The sequence below is a fragment of the Rhinolophus ferrumequinum genome, chromosome 11, assembly GCF_004115265.2.
Source record: "Rhinolophus ferrumequinum isolate MPI-CBG mRhiFer1 chromosome 11, mRhiFer1_v1.p, whole genome shotgun sequence".
Classification (NCBI taxonomy): Eukaryota; Metazoa; Chordata; class Mammalia; order Chiroptera; family Rhinolophidae; genus Rhinolophus; species Rhinolophus ferrumequinum.
In genome coordinates, this window is record NC_046294.1 from 58,157,236 (window position 1) to 58,182,706 (window position 25,471).

The 25,471-nt window shown below is 36.6% G+C and overlaps 1 protein-coding gene and 1 pseudogene across 7 annotated transcripts in view; one reads left to right on the top strand and one right to left on the bottom strand.

Moving 5' to 3' along the window:
• Positions 1 to 25,471, bottom strand: part of DLG2 (discs large MAGUK scaffold protein 2) — a 1,874,701-nt gene that overhangs the window by 1,437,738 nt on the left and 411,492 nt on the right. The gene's annotated exons all lie outside the window — the stretch shown is intronic.
• LOC117031232 (ubiquitin-60S ribosomal protein L40-like) lies at positions 17,284 to 17,654 on the top strand (annotated as a pseudogene).

Below are 25,471 nucleotides of genomic sequence, written 5' to 3' on the forward strand. Positions count from 1 at the left end.
TAAAAGTAAAATCTTTCTAAGGTAAGATGATGTCACTCAGATTATCTACAATTTTTCATATATGTATATATAATATCTGTCATTCAATAAAAAGTTACCAGCTTACCAAGAAACAAGAATAAAATAAAAACTAGAACCCACAATTCACTCAAATATTGGAGTTATTAGAAACGGCCCTGAAATATCATGGTTGATATGTTTAAGAAAATGTAGGGTACCCCTAACATATAGGTATTTTTCTGTATATATGTTGTTGTCATGCAGGGTATAATGCGGGGTCTGCGGGGTCTCTGGTCCCGCTCCCCACATGAGAACGCAGGACATGGTGAGGCCAAAAAGGAACACCCACGGAGCCATAGGTAGGGAGTCATACCACTATACTCTCGCTGGCGGCATCCGCCTCTCTGCAATCCGCTCTTGCTAGCTCACCCACCATCTTCTTGCTAGCTCCCCCATTTTCTCCTAGCCGAGCCACGGCAGTTATATTATTGCCCAATGGCTCACTGGTTACAGCTGACGGCCAACTAGCCACAGCTGATGGCCGTTTGATCACAGTCGACGGCCATTTACTACCTGAGTTAGCACCTTTCTATGGGAGGCCGAGAGCCTGGAAACTGCTTTTTGGGGCTCTGTCCCCACAGTTGTACTTCAATAGAAAGTTTATTATAAAAGTTAATTTTAAAACATGATAAGATACAGAATTTCTCCAGAGAACTAGATCAGTGAAAAAGAATCAATGGAAATTCAAGAACTAAAAACAAATTCAATAAGTGAGATTAACAGTTCAATAGGTAGGTTTAAAAACAAATAAATCCAAAATGAAGCAGTGAGAGAAAAACAGGATTTACCATTATTTTAAAATGCTATAAAACACATACAGATCCTAGGGAAAAGAAGTATGCGTTAATGGGCTCTCTATAGAATTAGAGAGGAAAGAGAATGTGACAGAGGCATCACATAATATATATTAATTAATACATTTTCGAAGCTGACAAAAGACAGACAGTCACAGAGTCAAATAGTGCTACCCATCCCAAGTAGGCTAAGTACAAAGAAAACACATCACAGCACATAACAATCGAACTGCAGAAAAGAAACGACAAAGAGGAAATCTTAAAAGCAGACATTAGTTATACTGAGCAACAGTAAGAGTGGCAGCTCATTTCTCTTCAAAAATGACGGAAGCCATAGCCATCTTTAAAGTGTTAACTACCAAACTTAAATTTGATATTTGAAAATTCAATTCAAAAATTTAGGCAAAATAAAGATATTTTCAGCAAACAAAAACTGAGAGAATCTATGACCAGCAGATCTGTATTAAAAGAAATGCTAGAGCTCTTCAGGTAGAAGGAAAATTATTCTAGAAGGAAACAGAAATGCAGAAAGTAAGAAAGGGCAAAAAAGAGGTTAAACGTGTGTAAATCTAAATGAATATTGGCTTTATTACACAATAATAATTGCTATTCTACGAATTCCATAGAACAAAATTTATAGCTATAAATACATATACTTTTTAAGAATCTGAAAAGCAAATTTTCCATCTCAGGAAACTGAGAAAGCAAAGAAAAAAAAATACCCAACTGAAGTTAATGGAAGGAGATAATAAAGATAAAAAAAAAACAGTGGTTAATAACATATAAATGTAGAATTGAGAAGATCTAAGGTTGATTAATTAGAAAACATACTAAATTAATTGTATAACCACCTAATGTGACTAATCAAGAAAATAACTGAAACAAATTACAAATATCTAGAATGAAAAGTGGAATTTCACTTCAGATTTTACAGAAGGCTTTATAAACAACATAAGGCCAATTAAAGTTAAAAGTTTAGTTGAAATGGAAGTTTTACAGAAGACATTGTAAACAACATAATGCCAATTAATGTTAAAAATTTAGTTGAAATGGAGAAATCCTAGGGGGAAATATTACCAAAACTCAGAGAAGAATAAATAGAATATGTGTATTTTCTAATTTCTAATAAATACATTGAATCAATTTGAAACCTGTTTTAAAAAGAAATCTCCAGCCCAAAAGATTTCAGAGGTGAATTCTTCCAAATATTAAAGAAAGAATAAATGGCAATCTAACACAAACTCCCAGACAATAGAAAAAAATAAAACATTTCCAGATAACTTTTTGAGGCCAGCATAACTTTGATACTGCAATGACAAAAAAAATTACAGACCAATCGTTCTCATTAGCACAGAAGCAAAAGGTATACATAGAAAGCAATCCAAAAACAGCTACATATGAAAAGAATAACACTTCATGAGCAAATTGTGTTTATTTAAGAAACACGATTTGTTTTACCTTTTAAAAGAAATCAACCAATGCAAGTCACTATATTAAAAAGGAAAAAAAAACACCTCATATGATCCTCTGAGTATATGTAGAGCATGCTTTTTATAAAATTCAACACTCATTTACACTGGAAACTATAAATTTTACTAACTAATGTCACACCAATAAATTTAATAAATTTTTTTAAAAAATCATAGCAAGCCAGGAATAGAAGTGAATGACCTTAGTATGAAAACCTTTTAAAGACATTATATTTACGTGAAATATTGAAATATTCTTCCTAAAGATTAGAAAGTCAACCATCATGACTCTGTTCATTATTGTACTGGAGGTTTTACCAGTGCAATAAGAAAAAAATAAACCAAGTAAGAGACTGAAAAGAGGAAATAAAACCATCAGTTTTCTCAGCTAATTGGATAATACACATAGTAAACCTAAAAGAAACTATAGACCAAATATCATAAGTGACTTTAGCAAGTTCTCTATATACAATGTCAATATACAAAAATCAATTGTATTTCTTTAAATGTCTATATACAATTTAAAAATGATACTATTTGTCTCTTTGATAAAGGTAAACAGGATCAAAAATATGGTGATAGAAGGAGAAATGACTCTGGGTGGTCAACACACAATGTGATATATAGATGATATCTTACAGAATTGTACACTTAAAACCTATTCAATTTTACTAACCATGCTCACCTGAATACATTTTAATTAAAAAAAATGGTACTATTTACAATAGCATCAAAACATCTCATAGCTCAATGAATAAATACAATAAAAGATGTTCAAAACCTCTACACAGAGAATTAAAAAACATTATTGAAAGAAATTAATGAAGATCTATTTGAGAATATATATATATATATATATATATATATATATATATATATATATATATATATACACACACACACATACACATATATATCATGAATTATAAGTTCAGAGTTTTAAATATGTAAATTCTTCCCAAGGTGTCCCACAGATTCAGTCGATTCACAATCAAAATCTCAGGAAGGAATTTTGTGGAAATTGATAAATTGATTCTGCAATGTATATAGAAATGAAAACATCCAAGAACTGCCAAGAAAATTATGAATAAAAATAAAACTTAAGGACTTACACTATCAGACATTAAAATTTATTATACTTATATACAGTATTTAAGAGTGCTGTATTTGCATTAGGATAGACAAATAGATCAAGATAATAGAATAGAGTTTAAAATAGGCCTACTTATACTAATATACATCAAAGACTTCCTGCAATTCAGTGAGGGAAAAGATAATGTTATCAAACAATGGATTGTATATCCAGATGGGAAAACAATGAATTTTGATCCTCTACCTGACACTATATACAAATCAACTGCAAGTTAATTATAGCTCTGAATATGAAAAGTTCTAGAAGAGAGCATACAAAAATATGTTAATGAACCTGGGGTAGGCATAGATTTCCTAGAAGGACAAAGAAAAGACTTTATTGTTTCACAAAGAAAAAAAGACGGATAAATTGGACTAAATTAAAAGTAAGAACTTTTGTTCAAAAACATCATTTGAAAACGGAAAATACAAGCAAAAGAAAGGGAGAAAATATTTGCAATACATATATCCAAAATAGGACTCCTATTCAGAATACATATAAATCAGTGAGACAAAAGAAAGAAAACTCAGACCGATTAACATGAAAACATTCTCAAGCTCATTAGTCATCAGAGAGATACAAAATTGAACCACAATGTTACTACATAACCAGCAAAGTAACTACCGAAAAACTATAGAGTAACTGGAACTAATGTACATTGCTAGTGGTGGTATAAATTTATAGAACCACTTTGTAAAACTTTATAAATTTTCTACTACAGCTAAACATATACATATTCTAAGATCTAGCAATTCCACTTCTAGCTGTATAACCAAATACACAACAAAACTTTACAAATATGTTCTTAGCAGATTTAGTCAGATAGCCTGAAAACGGAAAGCAAGCCAATACTCATCAACAGTAGAATGAATAGTGTAGCGTATCTGTACAATGGATTATAACATAGAAGTGATAAAGGACAAATCGCTTCAACATGCAACAGGATAAATCTCACTAACAATGTTGAGTGAAAGAAGAGAATACTGTAGTATCCCATTCATATAAATGTCAAAGACAGGCAAAACCAACCCCAGGCAATAAATGTCGGGAGGGTGATTACTTTTGCAGTATCGGTGCGTATGAACAGAGAGAGATCACAGTGAGGGTTTCTGTTTTGCCGATGATATTTATTTCTAGATATGAGTGACTATATTCACTTTGTGAAAATTCATCAAGATAATACTTTTAAAAAATATTTATTAAATTTATTGGGGTGACCTTGGTTGGTAAAATTACATGTTTCACATGTACAGTTCTATAATACATCACCTATCTATTGCATTGCGTGTTCACTACCCAGAATCTGTCAAATATATGGTGATGGGCGGAGACGATACATATTTTGTGTGTTTTTCTGTATTTAAAGTTTATGTCAATTTAAAAATATACAATTGGATGAATACATAAATAAATAGAGAGCACATGGTGATGTTTATAAAAATCGTGGTAAAGAACACACAATAAGACATCTACCCTACTAACAAATGTTGAACTGTATGGTACAGTATTGTTAACTATAAGCGCAGGATTGTACAGCAGATCTCTAGAAATTTTTCATCTTACGTGATTGAAACTTTATACCCATTGAACTCCCCATTTCTCCCTCCCTGGAGCCCCTGGCAAGCATCATCCTATTTTTCGTTTGATAAATTTGACTACTTGAGAACTTAATAGAAGTGGAATCATGTGGTCTTCATCCTTCTGTGACTGGCCTATTTCATGTAGCATAATATCTTCAAGTTTCATCGATGTGGTAGCATATGACAGAATTTCCTTTTTTATGGCTGAATGATTTTCCATTATATGAAAATATCGTATAATCTTTATCCATTCATCCATCCGTGGACATTTACGTTGTTTCCACCTCTTGGCTATTGTGAATAATGTTGCAATGAACATGGGGGTGCAGATATCACATCGAGATTCTGATTTCAATTATTCTGGATAAGAACCCAAAGTGGGATTGCTGCATCATATGGTAATTCCACTTGTAATTTCTCGAGGAAGCTTCATATTGTTTTCTACAGTGGCCACACGATTTGACATTCCCACCAGCACAGCCTCCACATCCTCACCAGCACTTATCATTTCCTGGGTTTTTTGTTTTGCTTTGTTTTTTATAATGTCTATCCTAACAGATGTGAGGTGATATCTCATTATGGTTTTGATTTGCATTTCCCTGATTAGTGATGTTAAACGTCTTTTCATATACTTGTTGTATACTTGTTGGTCATTTGTATGTCTTCTTTAGAGAAAGGTGTATTCAAGTCCTTTGCTTATTTTTTAATCATTAGGTTATTTGATATTTTGCTATTGACTTGTAAGAATTCCTTTCATATTTTGGACATTAACCCTTTAGCAGGTATATGGTTTATAAATATTTCTTCCCCCATCCTTTAGGTTGCTTTTTCACTCTGTTTATGGTTTCCTTTGTTGTGCAGAAGCTTTTTAGTTTAATGTAGTCCCACTTATCTATTTTGCTTTTGTTGTCTATGCCTTTTTTTTTTTTAATTGAAATTTCTATCTGGGGCATTGTGACTCGTCTCCTTCTGTAACGGCATCCTTTTTCTACAAATATTTTCAAGGCTGAATACACATTATTTGAATTATTTTGCTATGTTTTTGCTCACACATTACTTGGCCTAGATTAGCTACAAAAACAAAATTAGCAACATATTTTTTGACCCCAGTAACCAATGCCCTGCTTCTGAGGACATATCTCTCAGATGCCAAGTGTCCTATTGTTTGAAGGGCTGCATGTCAGTCAAGTCTCAACAGAGTAAGTCAGTCAAACCTGAGGAAATTTAGTATTTCCTCCCAAAGGAAAAGCTGATGGTGAAGATACAAATATTCTATGTTTTGTTCTTCCTAGGAACACATGTATAATTTCAAACCTCAAATGAATCTTACTGGTCAAAACCTGAACAATTGTGTGCTACCAATTCTATCGTTAGTTATCTGACATTTCTACATTGTATTTTCCTCATTTTGGTTTTAGTAGATAAAAATGTAATAAAGCTAAAACATAAAATGACTAGGTATCAGCCCCATTAACTTTCCCAATAGTTTTGCTCGCAGAACGTCATTTCAATTCATTCCTTCTTATAATCTCTTCCTCAAGCAAATGCTCCAATACTTCAGTCACTTTGCTCCTAACATATCATGTGCCTCTGAAATGCCCCCCAGCCCATTTCAGCACATCCAATACTAGGATGACTGAGCTGCAGGATTTGAGGTGAGTGCAACCAGATGTGAAGATGAGCATAACTAGTGAAAACAGGGGTCACTGTGGAGGTTATAGTATAGTCAGTAGTCTTTCCCAACACTGTAGTGATAAAACCTGAAATTGTGCCTTTTTCAGTTTGGCTACCAGAAATTAAACGGAGTTCAGACTCTATGTAGTTACAATGCTCTCTGAGCAATCCCGAAAATAGGATGAATTTATTTTATGCCATGGAGAAAGGTAAAGTTCATTATTTATGGATGAAAAACTGTATCAGTGCAACAATTACAAAATATCAGGGACAACTTAGGTTTAATTAGTGTTTGATTATTGAATTCCAGCTACACAGTTCTACATTAAAATATTTTGTATTTAAATAGTACGACCTACCTTTAAACATGCATCTGCGAATTGGGGCTAGTGGTTTCCACCTTACTGACTACACAGGATAGTGGAGAAGATAACAATGGGCACCTTTTGTAGAAAGGCTGTTATGTTTAAACTCTGTGTTAAATGTTTCATCTCTATGAGATAAGTAATACAGAACAATGAAAAAATGGAGACTTAGAGAAGATAAGATCTTACCCAAGATCATATGGCTTGTTAGGGGCAAGAAAAGACTTTTAAATCAGATTTGTTTTATATGCAAATCCATGATCTTAACTGTTACCTCACAGAGATCTAATAAGGTAATAGAAATGAGTGCTTTGAAAGTTATATATCACTCAGTTAACTGAAGGGTCATATCTGGTAAAGTAAAAAGGGCATCATACATGAATCTGCCTTTGAAACACTTGAAACCAGAAGTTTGAGTGTTTATACTCTTGTCACAACTAGATTGTGGCTTCTGATCTAAGTGATCAATATAACAGAAAAATAAGGACTCTAATAATAGAGCTATAGCAGTAAAAAACTGTTTAAAAATTGTTTTAAATGACTGCCAACAGGTGTGGGAGTGGGAATAGAACTGGAATAACACATCATGAAATATACTTATCTATATTTTAAATTAATCAATAGGTATTTTAATCAAAGCATCTAGTCACAATTAATTGAAAATTCTAAGTGTAGTACTAAGATACTAAAATTGTGATAACTTAAGAAAATCTTACATTAAGGATTTATGGGAAATTCAGGATCAACACATTCATTCCCCCCCCAGTTGATAAGAGTGTTAGCTGTCAAGGTTCACAGCTGAGCGTCTCTCTCTCCAGGAACCTGCCTTGACCAGTATCCCTTCTCTTTTTCTGGCAACCTGCATCCAACGACTGGATAATGTAGTGGTGCAGACTCAGCGCACCTCGCTTCAGTGAGAAGAGGGAAAAGGGGGTCAAATATATGGTGAAGGAAGGAGAACTGACTCTGGGTGGTGAACACAGTATGACACACAGATGATGTGTTGTAGAATTGTACACTTGAAACCAAGTACTTGTACTAATCAATATCATCCCAATAAATTGAATAAATAAGAAAAGAGCCATTCTAGCTCCAGAGTTCCCTATAGGATCAGTTGAGACCTCTGTTATAAGTGGGTCTTGGTTCAACTCCCTTTGCCTAATTCCGGGTCCCTCATCCCTCCCAGGTTGGTTTCTAGAGCATTCCCTAATAAACTTTTGCATACATATCTCAGAGTTTTCGAGATTGTTTTCTGGGGAACCTGGCCTATTTCAATGATTAATCCTAAACCAGCCTCTAGTCCTCTGCTTATGGTTCTTGCAATTATTATAAAATATGCAGCCCTTTTTCCATTTTCCCAATATCAAGTGATACAGCAGTAAATCAATTTTACACAGAGTTCACATTACTTTGTGGAATTTTTGAAAATTCAATTTTGTTTTAGTACCTTAGTACTACATTTAGATTCCATATATAATGAGACAATCATATTGAAAAACTGTAGACCTTATGGCTAAGAGAAATTTTAAAGACTGTAATATGATTATCAGCTTAGGAAATTTGTTTCTCCAAACAAATGGTTTTAAGTTATAAACAACAGACTTTAGTACCAAGAGGCTATGTCCCTCTAACTTGTAGGTGGTTAAATGAGCTTTTTCCATTCTTTCTTGAATGAAATATAAAATCTAGGTTGTGGACTAGGAATAACCCCCACTGCTTTATAAATCTATGAAAAGTAATTTGATAAGAAGCAATAATTTGTGGTACTTATAGAAGAACTTATACTGAATTGTATCACAACTTTCACTTTAACAAAAAAATAGACATTTATTAAGCACCTATTATGTCCATGGCACTCATCATGGTTCTGTAGGGATGAATAAGATTATTTTAGACCTAGATGTTTGTTGACTTAATTGTCACTATTACTGTTTTTCATCAGCCCACAATCAGTTGGGAAGAAAGGCAAAATGAAAAGTAATCCAGATAGAAGATAAACAGTGACTCAGTCCATGGGTATGTTTGTTAACAAGACAAATATGAGGATGAACTCAATGTCACATAATTATCACTTTTGTTCTCAACATATAATATTCTATTGCATGTATCCAAGTAGTAAGGTTATAGTACAACCGGGAAAATGATATCAAATATTTCCAGGTCTTTCAGGCCTGCATGCTACAAGGGAGGAAATTATGCTATCACTGATATTTTTAAAAATCTGGCTTTTCAAAAGATTTTCTAATAAATGTTATTCAATTCTAGGTATAAAAGACTTATGAATGAATATGCCAAAACAGCACTGTAAAATGCACACATGGTTGTATATAAATTGTATCATATTGCACATCAGAATTACTTTTTTTCTTTTTTTCTGCTTTTCCTGTCTCAGTGAACGGCACCGCCATCTGCTTAGTTACTCAAGTGAGAAATCTGGAAATCAACTTTGGTGCCTCTCCATCCCTTGCTCCATAGAGCCAACCAATAAATTATTGCTATTTTATCTCCTAAATCATGTATTCTCAGCAGGGGTGATATCAACCCCAGGGGAGTGAATATTGGTTCTTGGGGAGAAGAGGAGTGATGGTTAATTTTATATGTCAACTCTGCTAGGCTATGTTGCTCAAATGTTTGGTCAAACACCAGTCTAGATGTTGCTATGAAAGCATTTTTTAAATGATTAACATATAATGAGCTGAATTTAAGTAAAACAAATTACACGTCATAATGTGTAGGCATAATCCAATAAATTTAAGGCCTTAACAGAACAAAGTAAAGAAAGAATTCTGCCTCAAGACAGCAACATACTAGAAATTCTGCCTGAGCCTCGGGCCTGCTGGCCGGCCTGACAAATTTCAGACTTGCCAACCCCCACAATCTTCTGAGCAAGTTGCATAAAATCAATCTCTCTCTCCCCACCCTGACTAATACAGAGAGTGAAAAAATATTTTCTGTATAAAATAGATATACATACTGTACAAAAATACATATGCAGTATATGCAGTATATCTATGATATTAAAATTTCATCAGGCAGAGGGTTGGTTAGGACTAAAATGTCTAAAGAGTTTCCGGGTCTCCTGGGGTCGGGGGAGGGGTGTGATAATGAAAAAATAGTGAACACTAGACTAATATTTCTTAAAGTATGTCCTCTACTCTCTATCTCTTATGCCACTGCACTAGGCTAGCACATTATTTATTATCAAGAGCATTGCTTCTTAAGGGCTCTCTCTGGGCCTATATTAGTTCCCATCAAATACATCTTGCATACTATCTAGCAGATCTATGCAAAATGCAAATTTGACCGTATTTCTCTCTTATTTAAAATAACCCTGATGGCTCTAGGTTTGGGAACTTCTCATCTCTTCTTCTATAGAAAACCACAGGCAGGGCAAATGTTTTTTCATCATTTCACAGAGAAGGATACTGAGAGCCAGTTAGTTCAGTGACTTGCCCAAAGTCGCACAATATGCAGCAACAATCTCAGAATTTTTAAACAAAATTTCACAATCTAAATTTCCAGTGTTCTTAGGAGAACATGCTGTTTTGGCATTAGGCAGACCGACATCTGGATACCACCAGCATCTACTTACTAACTTACATGAGTCTGAGCAAATGACTACTTTAGAGAGGCTGTTTCTTGATCTGTAAAATATAGGCAATATCTTCCTCTCAAAATTGATATTAGGATTAATTAAGCTAATTAATTATAGATATATGTGTGTGTGTGTGTGTGAATGTGCGTGTACAGAGGGTGCCAACAAAATGTATAGACATTTTAAGAAAGGAAAAACCTATTAAAATTGTAATAATATATACCGATAACAAAAGATGAATACACGTCACATTGGACTTCTGCAATTACAAGAGGTATTCAAAGTGGTTACCATCAGCATCCAGACACTTCTGATTGCGGCAAACTACTTGCTTAAGCATAGATAACCTCTCTTAAAATGTGTATACATTTTTTTTGGCACCCTCAGTATATATGGGGAGAGAGAGTGAGGGAGGGAGAGAGAGAGGCACAGAGTGAGCCTAACGTGTCATGTTTGGCATTTTGGTACTTACTGAATAAATAAGTGGGGTGGGGGTGTTCTTTTTTCTGCTACGCTACCTCCTCCACAGGTAGTCGCCAGTTAGAAACAGTGGTAACCGATCATCAAACTCAGCTGGATTTTCCCCCTCTCCTCGCTCCATGCCAGGACAGCCTTACCCCTACTCTCACTTAAGCCCGAGTCATGCTTATGAACAATGCTTCTGCCAAACCACCTTGTTGTTTTCTTTTGGAAAGTTCTCACAAACAGCCTATGGTTCTCCACAGAGTTGCTCACCATTCTCCCCCTCCTGGCTCAATGAAACCACTCCAGTCACGGTGTCTCAACTGAAAATGAATATCTTTTTTCCACTTTCTCCTTCTGACCTTTTCCAAAAACTGGTTTGGCTCCTTTAGGAATACTTTCTCCCTCACCGTTCCATGTGGTAAGCCTAAAAGCCAGCCTAACCACAATAATGTAGGCTTTACAGGGATGTTGTAAATCACCCAGCCCTCTTAGTTATCAAGTGAGTTGCCTCTGTCCAGTATTTTAACTCTTTCATGTGTTAATTGATTCCAAGTTTTAGTTTTTTGGGTTTTTTTCAAAATCTGTCAGAAATCCATAAAAAAAGAAAAAGTTGATATTTTGACTGTTTTATGCATTTAATAATAACAATTTGAGCTGTTTTGTATATAAATAACATTATTGTTATGTGTAAAAATTTCAGATATATTCACTCGGATATATGCGACCGTGAAAACACACCTAGTGGATTCCATCCTTTTGTCCTCCACAACATGGAGAATAAATCTACCCTCTCTACCACATGACAGCCCTAAGTGCACCCATATGTCTTCAGGGTAAATACCCACGTCCATTCTATGGCTCCTTTTCTTCATGAGATCTAGTTCCCATTTCCTGATTGTCAATCTCCAGGATACACCTCAATCTGTCATTTGTCACTCTTGGAAAATATGGTACCTAAACAGCAACACATTAGTATTACAGAACTTAACAAACTATCATTTTTCTTTTAACACTGTTAACAAGATAGGTAAATATTTTGATTGATTTGATTCATAAAAATGCATTCATAATTATAGCTTCAATTATTACTTCCAATGTCTGCCTTTAAATTTCTATCTTCAGCCATGGCTTCCTGTAGGATAACAGTTTATTCAAAAACCACATTTTTAGTTTTTAACTCCATTGGACAGATAAATAATTTTTCCTGCTGAATACTGCTACCAATGATTGTATACATTAATACATTAATATTCATGTGTAATATTAACTGGCCATTAAGTATGTGTCACACACTAGGCTTAAAGTTGTACATATTTCATTTTACTTAGTGCTCATTTTCTAAACGAGAAAACTGAAGCAGAGAGCGGTTACATCCTTAGCATGCTGGGTTAACTAGGGGTATCCACTGAACCCGAAACTCTTAGGCAGCACATTCATTAAAAGACTTCCATGACTCTCTAATCCCAAACCAGGTTTTTAAATCTCTTCCTCTCACCTTTGTCCCATATAAATCCTATCTCTTCCATCGATCAGATGATTTAATCTCTCTCAGATCATTCCACAAGCATTTCTGCTTTCCCAATTTTTGCGCCTGCTATTCTCCAGTGTCCCACCCACCTTCCCATCCCCCATCTTTCCATCTAAAAATAAAACCTGTAGGATAGGTACTATCATTAATATTTTGCAGATGAGAAAACTGAGGCTCTTTGCCAGAGGTCCCATAGCTACGTTTAGGGATTGGAAATTGAACCCAGGTCAGTTTTGCTACAAAGACTGTGCTCCCTCACTGCATTCTACCGAGCTGTATACAATCACTCACTCTTCACCCTCCAGGGAACGAAGCCTCTCCCACCACTTCCACCAGCCTGGTGACTGGCCTCGCCCAAGCTGTTTTACCTCTTCTAAATTCTCACAGCACTACAGCTTTTGTTTTGTGAAATTTCTCATAGTGCTATCATGTTTTACTTTCATGTTGGTATTTAGGTTCCTGGGAAATTGTCTTCCTTTCAAAACCAGGTTGAAGAGGGCTACGAATAGCAGATGAGAGCATGGACCCTGCAGCCAGTCTGCCTGAGATTAGCAGTGTGATTTTGGGTGAATTACCTGATTTCTCTGTGACTCTGTGCCCTTTTGTAAAATGGCTGTAATAATACTTAATGCACATATTTCTCGTACGAGTTAAATGAATTAATCTATATCAAGCTTTCAGAACACTGTTTAGCATATTAGTCACTTAGCTACTGAGGGCAGGAATCTGCTCTATTCCTATCTTCATCGCTTCTAATGCCATATTTCCCGACTTGGAAACTAGACCTTCCTGGTCTAGTGCAGCCCAAGGTGGGAATATGAAAACATAAATGCCCTTTAGAATTATACAGGCACTTGGGTGGGAATTACCCTGGTTTTATTGGTTGACTTCAGTCCAAGCCAGGCAAAATGTCCCCAAAATAAAGCAAACTTGACTGTGAATCAATTAAAAGAACGATTATGATAATTGATAACCAAATGTGACGTGTGGAAAATCACTTTATAGATAGTAACATGGCAAATAAATGTAAGTATTATTTGAAAGTGACAAGATAATGGACATCTCAAGAACTGGATATGTCTTGTTCTCTATGGGGTCAAAAACTTACCTTCTCTGAAAATGTGCAAATGCTTCATTGACGACATTCGTGGACAGGCCAAATCATTGTTACGAATTAAATGAAATTCAACAGTTGAAAAATTTACTGTGTCTCTATTACAGGGAAAATATTCAGACACCAACTGATTTTTGTAACTTGAAAAAATCAGGCACTCTAAGGAAGAAACATGCCTTAAAGTCCAGTTTCAAAAGCAATTTAAATTCGAGAGTTTCCTGTGATTGGAATAGACAGGACTAAGGCTTGAAGCCAAAGCATTGCTTTAACTATCCTTACATCTCTCTCCTTTATATAGAAATGGAAAATGTTTCTCTAAAATTGCATTTCTAAAAAGAAGCAAAAGTCATCCTGCCCTGTTTTTATGCAATCCACCAAACAGATGAAAATTACCTTTCCACGCAATGCCGTCTATGCCAGAACAAAAATGGAATGGGGCAGGCATTTAACCTTGGCATCCCTATATCACTCCCAGATGGATATGTAAGCCTTTGTGGATTTCCAATAAAACAGGATGCAGAATTATCCACATTCCCTCTTCAGTTCATTGTCCTCAGTGACAAGTATACCTGCTATGGAAACAAGCGTTATTGTTCTCTTATATTCTAATTTTGAAAACGGGCCTTCTTATTTAATTCACTTGTGCCCCAGGCAGGTCCTGGCATGTGACAGTCACTCATACATGTGGCTGAACCAGAGCATAAGGCTCACCACCTCCCCCACTCTGCCTGTGGCCTTGGTTCTCAAACAGCATTGCGCATGAGCTCTCTGAATGAGTGCTACTGTACAAATTCTATGCTCACCCTCCTCTCAAAGAAATTCTGAATCAAAAGGTGTGACTGGCAGTCAAAAATCTAATTTTGTAGACAAATATTCTGGGAATCCTGATGCAGGTACTTTAGTGACTATATTTTGAAGAACACTACCCTTTAGTTAATTTCTTAAACAACAATAATAATAATAATGGATACCCTTCTTGCCAAGGGCTCTATCTACATGTATTACTTCATTTAGTCCTCACAGTAGTCTATGAAATCACCTGGAATATCAATGCATTTTGCAATGAGGAAATTAAGACTTGGAGATGTTACATGAATTATACAAGGTCACACAGCTTGTGGAAGAGACAGAATACAAATTCAAGTCTGTGGAATTCCAAAGCCCATGCTTTTAACAGACACACTGTTGCAAAAATCAAAGTCTGTATGTTGCCAATGGTTTCCCTTAGCAACATATCAGTAAATGTCATCCACAAATTTGACTAAGAAAATTGATCAGTCATTCATGTATATGACATTTTATCATTTGATAGTATCTACAGATATTCTGGATAATTGGTCACCAAGTTCTCATGTCCCATTAGGGCACAGAACAATCAACAGCCTAATGCATTGAAAATGCAGAACATTCATTTCAAATTAGTGTCAAAAATTAGAGCTTTTTCCTTTTGGAATGACAACAAAAGTATTCATTAGATACTAACACGTGTAGTCTTCTACTATAACATAAGGAGTGAAGGTGGCCAGAAAAACAAATTTATCATAGCTGTACCAAGCAAACATATTTGTTTCTAATTTTTTTTTAAAAAAAGTGATGTTTTTTCCCCTTTGCAGTATTAACATAAGATGGATTAATAACTGATATATTAATGAAGACTGCAGACAGGTCCTTGAATCCTTGTGAGCTGTGTGGAGTCACAGCCTTAGCAGGACATAGCACTACGAAAGCATAAGGAATTTTCTGCCAAGTCGCTCCAAGGAGCCCCCTCTCTCCTCTCTGATAGTGGCATCAATAGTGGACTTTCAGCTTCACTGGCAATGGCCCAGAGGAAGAAGCCAGGCGACGGAACTAAATGGACCAGCAGTGGAAGACCATTTAGCCATTGAGTAGCTATATATCCTTTAGCAAGTTCTTAACCTTTCTCAAGCTCATTTTTTCTCACCTGTAAAATTGGAATATCAATATCCACCTTACAAAGTGACCATGATCACACAGGTAAATGCAGACAAAACTCTTACCAGAGTTCCTGATACTAAATGGTGGTAGTGGATATTTTATTCTTGTCTTCATATCCATTTAGATCTGTTTGCTTCCTGCCTCCCACTAGCACCACTTGCCAATCCTCTTTGACTCATATCCCCTTGCCATGTTCTGATATACAACATGGTATTCAACAAACATCAGTGGGACCAAGCTAAATGTTAGATTAAGTCTTTCTGGCACAGAATATGCCATGTGACGTTTTAGGAAGTCAGATCTTTGGGTCCCCTTAGGTTTGAACACTTTCTCTAACAATTATTGAGAATGCTTTCACCACTTTCCAAGCTTTTGTGCAGCACCCATTTCAAACACTCTGCCAGTGAATCAGCAGGTGTCTAAAATCAGGCAATAATGACTTGCCTTATGCATGATTAGCGGGGAGGACATTGATCCCATAAGGACACAGGCTAGAATTATGAGATACATAACTACCCCTCCTTCTATTCTGTTGCTTCCCAGTAGCTGGGACCATAGCTTCTAACACAGGATTCATCCCTACATACATATATCTGAACAACCTTGGGCCACAAACAGAAGGGCATTTCTGTTAATGGTAGAAGAATATTGGGCATTGAGTCTTCTCTTAGAGAAAAGTGAAAAAAAGCATAAATAGCTTTGCAAAAGCTAGCGATAGTACTGTGAGAAATGCTAATGAGAATGTGAGAAGGGGTTTGAGCTACTGGCAGGTGTTGTCCTCTAACTGTCGCTTTGTGAGTAGAGGAACCATGATTGTTCCCTACCATATCCCCAGACCCAGTATATGCTTGACACATAGTATGTGCTCAGTTTAAATATGATTAACGAATGAACAAATGAACAAATAAACCTAGAGAGAAAAGCTCTGTGGAAGTAGGCCCTACCTGAAGGTACATTAAGCCTAATTGAGCCCAACTGAGGTTACCATGCACTCCTTCCATTGTTTATTAAGTTAGAACGAGAAAGAGAGACAGGCGATATAAGGAAAATAGAATTAGGCAATAAATGCGTGAGGATGTTCCACCTTATACACGAGGAGTGACCCAAGATATGCAAAATAAAGCTAACATGGATATCATTTTATCTAATCAGATGCGCAAAAATTAAAAATTTTTATAACATAAAATGGTGGCAAGGGTATGAGGAAATAATGTTGTTTCACACTGTTAGTGAGAATGTAAATTGGTAAAGCTACTTCATAGGGTAACTTTGGTATTCTCTCTTAAAAGTTCAAATGTAAATACTCAGGGACCTAATAATTCCCATTCTAGGTATAAAAAGACTAATCCAAATACATAAGGATGTGTGTCTAAGTATGTTCATTGCGTTATTCCTTGAATCTGTGAAAACTTAAAGAAATCTAAATCTTTCAATCAGAAATAGGTAAAGTGTGGTATGGCTGTGCTACTAGAATAGAACATAAGCAGTCAAAAATAATGCAGCTCTTTCTTTTCAATGAGGCAGTGAAGCAGTCTCCCCAGCAGAGGCAAGATGCAGATCTTTGTGGACCCTCGCGGGCAAGACCATCACACTTGAGGTCGAGCCCAGTGACACTACTGAGAATGTCAAAGCTAAAATCCAAGACAAGGAGGGCATCCCACCAGCATCTGAATTTTGTGGGCAAGCAGCTGGAGGATGGCTGCACTCTCTCAGACTCTAACATCCAGAAGGAGTCCACTCTGCACTTGGTCCTTCATCTGCAGGGTGGCATCATTGAGACTTCCCTCTCCCAGCTCGCCCAGAAGAACAACTGTGACAAGATGGTCTGCCCCAAGTGTTATACTCACCTGCATGCGCGTGCTGTCAACTGCCTCAAGAAGTGTGGCCACACCAACAACCTACGCCCCAAGAAGGTCAAATAAGGTCCCTCTATCTCCTCCTCAGCCCACAGGCAGCCTCTGCCCAAACCCCTGGGGCTTCAATAAAGTTTCCCATTTGTTGAAAAAATAAACAGCAATAATAATAATAATAATAATAATAATAATAATATAGTAAATTCAACTATGCCTACATGGAAATAACTCAAAACATATTATTGAGTGAAAAACAAAATCTCAAAAAAAAAAAGCCCAATAGTATGCCATTATTTAAACAAGTTAAACACACACACACAACTGTAGTATATATATACATATACATATTATAGTATATAAATATATACATATATATGTGTGTGCATATATACAGATATATGTATATATATGTGTGTGCATGTATATATATATATACTCATATATGTGCTAACATGCAAAAACCAAAGTCTGAGAGAACACGTACCAAACTGGTAACAGTGGTAACTTCTGAGAATGAAAGTACTTAGGTGTTTCGTCAAGGGCGCCTTACCTGTGAGGCATTGTTATTATAAGGAGGATGGACTCATATGTTCCTTGTGAATGAAAATTATACCAAGGAGAATATGGGAACAGCAACCCCTCTTACCTCTTGACTTAATAATTTTATTTAGAGCTCCCTCCCTGCACCCCGCCCCCGAACCCCATGGTCTCAGATCTTCAAGTAAATAAATTTATTCATTCATACATTTGTCCTTTTGGTTAATATTTCATCAAAGTAGTAATGACTATTTACCATGTGTCAGAAAATACGCATGGTACAACGGGAGAGACATAGATGAACAAGGTACAGACTGGTACAGATCTCAAAGAGCTTAGAAGCCTTACAAAGATTTAGGGATTCCTCTCAACATATGAAGAAATCAGTGTTTTTCCTCCCTCTAGTAAGAGACAACATGGGTTTGTCTTGGCTGACTAGTCAGGAAACTGTTGATTAAATGTACCATATGAGATCCAAACAGTTTTAATCAAAAATTACTGATATCTGAAAATGGGTACATGCTGGGAAGGACTTCCTGAAGAGTTCAATTTTCAGGCTTCAGTCAGGAAACAGCCAATTAACTTTCCAAATTTCCTTCACCCACTTGGAGGTGACGTCCTGAAATATTTTGACAAATTGTGTAGATATAGAATGTGCCCCAAATTTCAAGAATGATATATGTCACGGCTATGTAATCAAGGTCTGCCAGAGAATTGCAGTAAAGCATCAGCATCCCTTCCTCAGTGAGGCTCAGTACCGTCTGGGCAACTAGTCAAGCCCTGACACACTAGACGTAATCAATCCAGAGTATCCCTGTGCTAGTTTCTAGACAAACGTATGTGCACAGAAGAGGGTCTCCAGAGAAGCACTGATTAGACGTCTAATTTGAGCCAAGGGGCTCATAGATTCTCTTTTTGGGTACTTACTTTAATGTTGGCCTGTCCCAGAAACCAGGGTGGATTATGCCCCCTTGATTGCTCATTATTTACCTGCTGAGCTTTCATTCTGTGCCAGGCATTGCATTAAGCACTGCAGACAAAGAGATAGCCTGTCCTGAGAAACTCCTGCGCTGACCAGGAGACTCATTCACGCATTCTGTATAAACACAAATTTATTTAGTGTTGTGCTAATCACCAGGCATAGAAAGATAAGAGCCTCAGTCATTGAACTTCAAAGAAGTCACAGTCTAATGAAGAGATCAAGCTATGGAGACCATATCTCACACATATTTGCACCTATAGCCCCAGGACAATGCCTGGCACAGATTCAACAACTCAAATTTGCTGACTATATGAGTAAATCAACGTATAAGAAATTTTGTCTTTCCAAAAAAAAATCATCAATATAATATATACCATAAAGATAGTGTAGAAAAAAGCATTACAGTTTAAGATTAGGGTTTGGGAAAAAGAGCTCCTGGAACGATCTGGGTCACAGTGACAAGAAAGTCGCCCCATAAGAGGCTAACGTGTCACCTGGACATGATTTCTTATCAGAAGGCCCACATACCGTGTTTCCCTGAAAAATAAGATCTAACCGGAAAATAAGCCCTAGCTTATTTTTCAGGATGACATCCCCTGAACATAAGCCCTAATGCGTCTTTTGGAGCAAATCGTAATACAAGACTCGGACTTATTTTCAGGGAAACACGGTAGGAACTAAAAAGAGTGCTTGGAACTAATGTGGACCAATATATTGCTTTTAAAAGCCTAAGTGGAGCCATTTGGCAGTAAAATTTCCAAATGTCTGTTTCCTAAATTTTGTGGGGTTTTTTTCCTTCTAATTTCTCTTTTAGAAATTAAAGGAAATGAGATATGAAGTTAAAAGTACAAAATTTAAATGCCACCGAATAAAAAGTTAAAAACTCAATATTAATGCAAATCTATAGGTTAAAAATATAGTTAACATCTTAATTGTCAAAATTATACATAAAAATGAAAAATGTGCTATTGCACATGTAATGTCATCCTTCAAGTTCAAAACTGACACTATTTTTATCTCTGTATGGAGAATATGTTAAAAAAAAAAAATCCAACAGTTTTTTTTTTCCTGCCGTATATATGTAGACCAGTTCTTGGCTTGCAGTTTCTGTTTCTATTTAAAGGGATATTCTCCATTTTGAGACATGCCATCTCTGATTTCCACAAAGCAGAGCTGGACTGTCTGGAAGAATTGTTTAGCATATTCCACAATCATGTAGAATCTAAGAAGCAATAAAAACCAACACACTATAGTCCTGTAGGTTTTTGTAAGACGGCTGATATGCAGTATATTATTTTATCCTCACTTCAACTTGGATGTATTATCTTCATTTTATAGACTCATTCATTCAACAAACATCTACTGAACACCTAGTATAAGTCAGGTACTGTTCTATGCCCAGCGTTAAAACTATGTAAAACAGTGAATCAAATCCCTGCGCTCATAGAGTGGACTCTACTGTGAGATATAGTTAATGAACAAATAGATAAGTTCATGGTAGTGATACGTGCTATGGATAAAAATAAAGCAAGCTGAAAATTACAAGGAGCATAAGTGTTTATGGAAGAGTACTATATAGGGTCATTAAGGAAGGCCTCACCAATAAGGTGTAATTTGATTGGAACGAAGCCAGAGAATGAACCATGGGGATCTCCTCACCAGACAGAGGAAAAAACAAGTGTAAAGGCTTCAAGGCAGGAGCATGCCTGGAATGTTCAAGAGCCGTGTGGTTGGAGTGGACTGAAGGAAGAAGAAGAGTGGTGGGAGATGTAGAAGGGGGACATGTTGGGCTGTATAAACAAGCACAAAGACTTCAGTTTGGCCTTTCAGAGAGAATTTAAAGAGGAGGGACCTAATCCAACTTGCATTTTTACAGGAAAATAGACCATCAGAGACCAAGAGCAAAAGCAGGGGAACAAGTCAGAAGGCTAACAGTAATCCAGAAAATGGTGGCGTGAATCAATATGAAAGCAGTGGAGGTTGTAGGAAATGCTCAGATTCTAGACATATTTCTAAGATAAAGCCACCAGAATTTACTGACATGCAGGGTAAGAGAAGGAGAGAAGTCAAAGATGACTTCAGTGTCTTTGGCCTGAGCCATTAGAAAGACAAAGTTGCCATTTACTAAGACTGGGGAGACTGAAAGAAATAGGTTTGGTAGGAAACAGAAGAGTTCAGTTTTGGACAAGTTTGAAATGCCAGGCTGCTGAATACAGAGGGTGCCAAAAAAATGTATACACATTTTAAGAAAGGAAAAAAACTGTATTAAAATTGTAATATTCAACACATACCAATAACAAAAGATGAATACAAGTCATGTGTATACATTTTTTTGGGCACCCCTGGTATATAAGTCTGGAGATCAAGTGAGCAGTCTTAATTGGAAACATAAATTTGGGCCGTATTAGCCAAGAGACTGGGTGAAATTATCTAGGGAATAATCACACATTAAAAAAAAAGTAGAAGAGGTTTTAGGACTGAGTCCTGGGCTATTCTAAAATTTAGATGTAAGGGGATAAGATAGAACCATGGAAAAAGAAAGGGCCACAGTAGCCACTTTGGTAGGAATAGAACAGGAAAGACAGAAATTACCTCAATATCAAATGAGGAAACTTTTCAAGGAGGAAGGAGTATTGAACCTGAGTAGGTAAAAATGAGAACTGAGAATTCATCCCCTGGATTTGTCATCATGGAAGTCTATGGTAACTCTGTGAAGAGTGATTTGGCACTGCGTTAGAAAACAAAATCCTAAGAAAAGGAGGGGGGGTGTAAATAAAAATTGCAAAACATTAAATAAAGATGTAAAATTGGAGTATAGATATTTCTTGGATTTTGCTATAAAAAGAAGAGAGAAATGGGCAACAACTGAAAGGGTATGCAGGATAAAGTGATTTCTGTTTAAAATAAAAGATCTTATAGCAAGTAGCTAAAGGACATCCATGGGAGGGAGAAAATTGATGGAGAGAGAGAGAGAGAGAAGGGAAAGGAAGGGAAGGGAAGGGAAGGGAAGGCAAGGGAAGGGAAGGGAAGGGAAGGGAAGGGAAGGGAAGAGAAGAGAAGAGAAGAGAAGAGAAGAGAAGAGAAGAGAAGAGAAGAGAAGAGAAGAGAAGAGAAGAGAAGAGAAGAGAAGAGGAGGAAAAGGGAAGAGAATTTCCAGATAAATGTCCTTAGGTGGGAAAGGAGAGATGGGGGACTGCGGGTGGCCTCCAGTAGGGTTTTAGAAGGAAAGTCAGAATATGTGGGTACAGCTGTAGGCAGGTCAGAGAGTGTGGGGGTAGAAGCTTTTGAATGTTCTTTTCTGGTTACTCCTACTTTCTCAATAAAATAGAAAACAAGAATTTCAGCTGAGAGTAATAGTGGATTTTTAAGGAAAGTGAAGGTGTGGCACAGTCATCTCAGAGTTGAGAGTGAATGAGCTAGAAATATATAGCAGGATTAAAGGTCCCTTGATATAAGAGCTCCCTTGATATAAGTAGTATGAACAGAAAGTGAGATCAGTCAACATGCATTTAATGGATGACGAGGTTATCATCTAACCCAAAAGCACATAATTGGTGAATGGCGGTAAGGTGGGTGCCACTCTTGACAGAGCAAATCCATGTCTCTTCCCGTTATCCTTCAACAATAGATAGACACAACCTATCAATCTACCTCTGATGGAAAAAATGTGAACTCCTTGAAAGTAGGGACTAGTTCACCATGATGCTTCTCAGTGACTGGCATAACGCTTAGCACATAGCGGTACTCAGTACTATCTTGAATTAAGAAAGAGACATAACGAACATGAGTTGATGAAAATGCGTCTGTCTTGAATGTCCAAAGTAGCCCCTCAAAGTTATGCAAATATCTCTAGAATTGTTGAAATAATGTTTTCTATGTAAATGGCTTATCTGGCCGGGAGTTAGAAGGCCTCGTGCTACCTGCCACTCACACTGTGTATATCTGTCTCCCAAGGAACTTTCGACTCTTGATTCTGTTGGTTACTTTTTCACCATTCTGATCACAGCAAATTTTAGGAGACTGAAGTAGAAACAGAGTAAGATGACAACATTGTCTGCTGTATTACTGAGAAATATATGGTGGCATTTGCAGCCTTACCCTGGTGCTGCACTGCACCCTACTTGGACTCCCATCAATCCCTAGTGTCATCCTAACTCAACAAAGCAGTCCATCATTCCATGCGCGTCTTTTTAGTTACGGGCTTCTAAAATTAGTCTCAGGAATATAGAAACTCCCAGAAACTATCTCAAGGGCATTTGATGATGCCAGAAACTCTTCTTTCCTCCTCTGAATTATCTGCAGAAAACCTGTCAGTGTCATTCCTTTGTTACTTAACATTTCCCGCCTATAATTGTTCATTATTTTTTTGTTTGTTTGTGTTTTGCCCTCTGAATTAGATTATAAACTTATGTGTAACACAGTGGACATCCAGTGGCGTGTCTATATGCAGTTGCTGAGTTATTATTTATTAAGAGTGAACTATGCCCTTCCCCACTCCTCCCAAGTACAGCAAACACTGAGCTATCATAGGAGTCCAAGCCATTGCATGTTCATGCTTCTCTAGGCGAAAACACATGGTCAGATTTAGGAGTCTGGGCCCACAATTTTGAAAAACAGATGCAAAGGAACAAATTGAGATAGAGGACATGGAAAAATTCCCTGCATTTATTCTGTATCTGCCACGACACCAAGATCATACCAATTTTAGGCACAGTGCTTTCAGCTGGGCAGTGATTCTAAGACTGCCCAACGAAGGACGCCATGTCCTCATACAAGGTGCCCGGGTTAGCTTGATGCAATTTCCTCTCATGCAATTGGTCCCATTTACAGTAGAAACATCTTGGTGACATAAAGTTGTCCACAATCTGGCTCCAACCTGTCCCTTCTTGGCTGTCTCTATATCTTGCAACCTTTTCTCCGGCCACTTAAACAGGCTGTTCAATGATCACGCCACACCACTGCAGGCTATTATAGTCCATCATGGACTGGGACAAGACTGTGTTTGTATGGACAAAATAACAAGGACAATTGGGTGCAATTGATAGGGTGGCAGTTTGGGGCTCGATATCACAGCCAACAACAAAATGGCTGCCTTGCAAAGTATTAAGTGATAAAAGTAGGATAGAGTGACCACTATCAAGTACCATGTCTTATGCATTTTCTGAATATATCTTTTCATCTACATCTACCCCAAATTATTTAAGATTTACAATTATGGCCTTATCATGGACTGTAGGCTTTTTATAAAATAATCATCTTTATTTGAAAATTGGGAATAATAAAAGGAATTAGACTAAGAATAGTTATCATTTATCAAGTACTTATTCTATGCCAGGATATATGTTAAGGGTTTTATATAATTATATTAATGTGAAGAAAATACTTTATTTCCATCTTAACTCTTTCATAAAATGTACCCCTTAGGTAAGGAAACAAAATTGCATAAAGACTAAGCTACATAATCTTTAAGGTCACAGAGCTAAGAGGTGTTTGAATTATGACTCCAAAGTCAGTGCTCTTAAATACTGCCCTACACTGACTTCTTAGAAAAGTGTTTTATATATAACAGATAATTAATATACGCCTATTGGACGAACAGTCTTAGTGGCATTATTGTCAATTCTATGTGATTGGGTTGCAGACAGAGAAGTTATAATTAAAACAAACCATGTGTATTTTCTAGATCATAATGCCTTTGTCAAAAAATCCTGTGCAGTTGACTTTTTATGTTCCCTTACAGTAATAGGAGACATACACTTAATCAGCTATATATTCTTAGTTGCTCATAGTCCTGTCACACCTAACTGCCTGGATTTCCATAATTCTGGCATTTTTCCAATAGTTGAGGTCTAAGTGAGGCTAGTCTAAACCATCAGTACCAAGCGTCTGGAATTCATCAATCATTATACATGGAGCCTCTCTTTAGCATAACGGAGTTGACGTTACTTTTCCACTTTTGCTAGGGCTCCCCCTTTACCCTCCATCACCACCACTTCTGACACCGTGTACTGGCCAAGTAAGATAGTCTCAAGAATCCAAAGTTTATGGAACACAAGAAGAGAAACGATAGTAACAGAAGAGTGAAAAAATTGAGTTGCCCTTATCTACTTAATATAAGCACTACACTAGGTGGTCTCTGATATGAAATTTGAAAGTAAAATAAAATCTAGATGACACAAAGAAATGAACAATTGAATGAAGAAGCCAAAGAAGCCAGAGAAAGCAATAATGCTACCAAATATTGCTTGACATCAAGACTTAGTAGCTCTCAAAACTGGACTTACTATCTAAAGAAAAACAATTCAATTAAGCTAAAGCAGTAGCCCAACATCAGAAAGAAAAGGCACATCACACTATGCATCTAACT